The sequence below is a fragment of the Artibeus jamaicensis genome, unplaced genomic scaffold, assembly GCF_021234435.1.
Source record: "Artibeus jamaicensis isolate MK-2021 breed Jamaican fruit bat unplaced genomic scaffold, CSHL_Jam_final contig_924, whole genome shotgun sequence".
Lineage (NCBI taxonomy): Eukaryota > Metazoa > Chordata > Mammalia > Chiroptera > Phyllostomidae > Artibeus > Artibeus jamaicensis.
In genome coordinates this window covers 1,060,427-1,064,532 of record NW_026522015.1, presented here as the reverse complement: position 1 = coordinate 1,064,532, position 4,106 = coordinate 1,060,427, and the positions used below count along the sequence as shown (strand labels likewise).

The 4,106-nt window shown below is 37.7% G+C and overlaps 1 pseudogene; it reads left to right on the top strand.

The window, feature by feature from the left end:
* Window positions 1-2,202: 2,202 nt before the first annotated feature.
* Window positions 2,203-2,682, top strand: LOC119054783 (protachykinin-1-like; annotated as a pseudogene).
* The last annotated feature ends 1,424 nt before the right edge of the window (window positions 2,683-4,106 follow it).

The following is a 4,106-nucleotide window of genomic DNA, read 5'->3' as shown; positions in this document are numbered from 1 at the left end:
AGTCATGCAAGTTCAGGAAGCACAGAGTCACAATGAAGATGAACCCAAAGAGGCCCACAACAAGACACAACAATTAAAATGGCAAAGTTTAAATACAACGAGAGCATCTTAAAGGCAGCAAGAGAGAAATAGTTATCTACAAGGGAGTTCCAATAAGGCTGTCAGCTGTTTTCTCAACAGAAACACTATAGACCAGAAGAGACTGACACGAAATGTTTCAAGTAATGAAAAGCAAGTGCCTGCAACCAAGACTACTCTATTTAGTAAGGCTCTCATTTAAAATGGAAAGTGAAATAAAGAGTTTCCCAGACACGTAAAGGTTAAAGTAATACATTTCAATCAAACCAGCATTGGAAGAAGTGCTATAAGAACTGCTTTAAAATGAAGAAGAAACAGAGAGAGAAAGGAACACAGAAACAAAGGGAAAAATGGCAAGGAATAAGTATATATTAATAATAATCTTAAATGTAAATGGATTAAATTATCCAATCAAAAGACTTAGAGTAGCTGAATGGATAAGAAAACATGACCCACATATTTGCTGTCTACAAGAGACCCATCTCAGAACAAAAGATTTACACAAGCTGAAAGTGAATGGATAGAAAAAATATTCTATATGAATAGGGAAAAAAACCTCTATACTTCTATCTGACAAAATATACTTCAGAACAAGGATTGTAACAAGAGACAAAGATGGTCATCACATAATACTTAAGGGTCAGTCCACCAAGAGGATATAACACTTGCAAACGTACATGCACCCATATAGGAGCACTTAAACATACAAAGAAAAATCTTGAAGGACTTTAAGAAAGAGATCAACAATACAGTCATCGTAGGGAATTTTATAACCCCTTCCTGACAACAATGAAGATTTCTTGAAGAGAAAAAGTCTAGAAGGATACAGCAGCATTAAACAACACACTAAACCAAATGTATTTGATTGATATTTACATAACATATTTCATCCCCCAAAAAAGAGAATATACATTCTTCTTAAATGCACATGGAGATTCTCAGTGATAGACCACATGGTAGGGCACCAAATAAGCCTCAACAAATAGAAGATAATTGAAAGCATATCAAGCAGTTTCTTGGATGACAATGGCTTGAAACTAGAAACCAACATCAGGAAAAAAACTGGAAAACATTTAGATATATGGAAGCTAAATGATATGTTATTAAATAATGAGTGGGTTAACAAAAAAGAAGGAAGTCATACTTTTTACAATAGCATCAGAACTGGAGATTATTATGCTAAGTGAAATAAGCCAGTCAATGAAAGACAAATACCCTATGATCTCAATTATAAGTGGAATCTAATGAACCAAATAAACTAATGAGCAAAGTAGAACCACAGGCCTAGAATCATGGAATAGGTTGAAAGATGTAGGAGGGGAGGGGTGGAGGCAGGAATTGATTGAAAAGTGAAGGGATCGGTGGAAGAACGTATATGAAGACCCATGGACATGAAAAACTGTGTGTGGATTGACTATAGAAGTGGGGTGCAGGTTTGGTTGAGGGGCCAAAGGGGGAAAATTGGGAAAACTGTAATAGCATAAATAATAAAACAAAAAAAGAAAAATTGAACAGAGATCAGAGATCTATGAGATAACATCAAGCATGCGAATATACATGTGCTGAGACTCCCTGATAAAGAGGAGAAAAAGAAGAATCAGGAAAAACTTTTAAAGAAATTATCATAAACTCCTCAATCTGTTGAGGATGTTCATCTATACATTTAATAAGCTCAATAAAAACTGATTGGGATATATACAAATAGGCCCACATGTATTTACTACAACATATTTTATAGGCAACCAGCTGAAAACCACAGAATGCATGAAACACGATGCATCGAAATTTATGATGTTGTTAAAGCAATCCCTTAGGGGAAATCTAAGGCTGTAAATGCCTCTATGAGAAAAGAAAGATTTTAATCAATCATGAAACTCTCAATCAGACACAAGTGAAAGAAGAGGAGACAGCTAATTAAATACTGAGCAGAAAGTTGCGATGGGGAGCATGTCACGAGGGTCTCCAGGCTTGTGGAGCCCGGTATAAATACCATGCAGCACCAAGCAGGCAGAAAGCACGCTGCAACCTTCAGTTCCACCACCTGGGTGACAGACAGTGCAGAGTGCTGAGCGGGCTCAGATCAGCCAGAGGAAACCTGAGGGCCCATCCGCCACAAAATCTAGCATGAAAATCCTTGTGGCCTTGGCAGTCTTTTTTCTCGTCTTCACTCAACTGTTTGCAGAAGAAATCGAATCCAACAATAATCTGAATTATTGGTCCAACTGGTCCGACAGCGACTAGATCAAGGAGAAGCTGTCCGAGCCCATTGACTGTCTTCTGCTGAGAATCTCCGGGAGCGTCAATCCTCATTGGAAATTCTATGGATTAGTGAACAAACCAGATGCTGGTTCCTCGCCTGAAAAACAAGTGGCTCTCTTCAAGGCTTTTCATGGGCATGGCCTGATCTCTCGTAAAACTCATAAAACAGATTTCTTTGTTGGAATTTTGCCCATTTCTAATGGGCAAAAGCCTTTTAATTCTGCTTATGAAAGAAGTGCAAGGCAGAATTATGAAAGAAGACATAAACTACCCAGTATGTTATTTACTGAGCTTCATTTGTGTCAATGGCCAACAAAAGGTAAAAAAATAAGAAATGCACTATGAAGAGTAATTATTTATTTAATAAAAATCATTGTTTTGAGATGAAAACTCAAAAAGTGTCTACTTTCCATATTGTACCAATATGTTGTAAAAGTGTGTTATAATTCTGATATGATGACTCCCTTAGAAATAGAAATCAGTGGTAATTTCTCAACAAAGCATGGTGTTCAATGAAATAGTAAAAATCTGTCAATAATATATAGTCTCTGAAGAAAGAAATAATGTTTGTTTCTTGGAAGTAGTCATGTCAGCTCCTGCTGAAGAGCAGGACGCTCACAGACAGGCTTGTGCTTCTCCACTAGTTTTTATGGTGAAAATATACTGAGATTTGGTATCAAACTATATTTGTATCCCTGCAGCATGTTTTATGTTTTGTAACTATATAGAGATGTTTTAAAACTTTTAATGTGATCCTAAGGTCTTCATTTTATTTTATAATGTGTTGTGATAGTTGACATTTTAAATAAAAGAAAAATATCTTGAGAAAAAATTAAAATGAGAAACAGAAAACAAGAGAGAAAACTTGAGGAAAATAAGTCAGTTATTTGAAAATACCAACAAATGTGACAAACATAATCTAGAATTACCAAGAAGAAGTGAGAGAATTCAAGGTACCTATACCAACCAAACACATTACTAGTAATATTACAGAAATTAAAAGGAAGCAAAGGGAATATTACAAATAAATTATGTCGACAAACTAGGTTATGTGGGGGGTGTGGCTCCACTAGCAGAGCTCCCCCAGGGCAATCACAGATGAGAATAAATCTACCAAGACATGATCTGCTTGGGGAGGAAAGGTGACCAGTCTCTCAGAGTAGAAAGATCCTGAACATTTCCTTTCCTGCATTTTTACTGAGTTCAACTCATACAGAGATATACACTATGCACATAAAACTCATCAACCAATGTCCGAAAAGCTACAGTCATGAAAAAACAACATCATTTACAGATAATAGTTGGAGAAATACAGAAATTGTCTCTGGTCAGGATTGGCTTTAGCTCAAATGTGTTTCATAGCAACAGGTCAGAGCAAGCCTCAAAGGAAACAAGGTATATTCTTCCTCCGGCCAGATTTTCCCCCAGGAGCCATCTTTTCCAGTATAAGGTCACAGCTGCCTCTGGCATAGTTCCCAGGCTGAGTCAGGTGGGGAGAGCAAAGCAGCTGAGAGACTAGGAGACTTTTATAGAAATACTGAGGACTCAGGCTATGACAAAGCCATGGGGTGAGGATCTTTATGCCCCTTCTCTGAAGACCTCTAAGTCCTTCACTGATGGCCCATCATGACTGTGCCTGTCTTAGGTTGCCCCTCTCTTTTTGAGCAGTCTTACCCATCATCGGCTAACCAGTCAACCACTTAGGCCAAGCAGGGGGAAATGAGGGAGGCAGGGGCTGTGCTCCTGCCAGGAGGAAATGTTCTCACTCC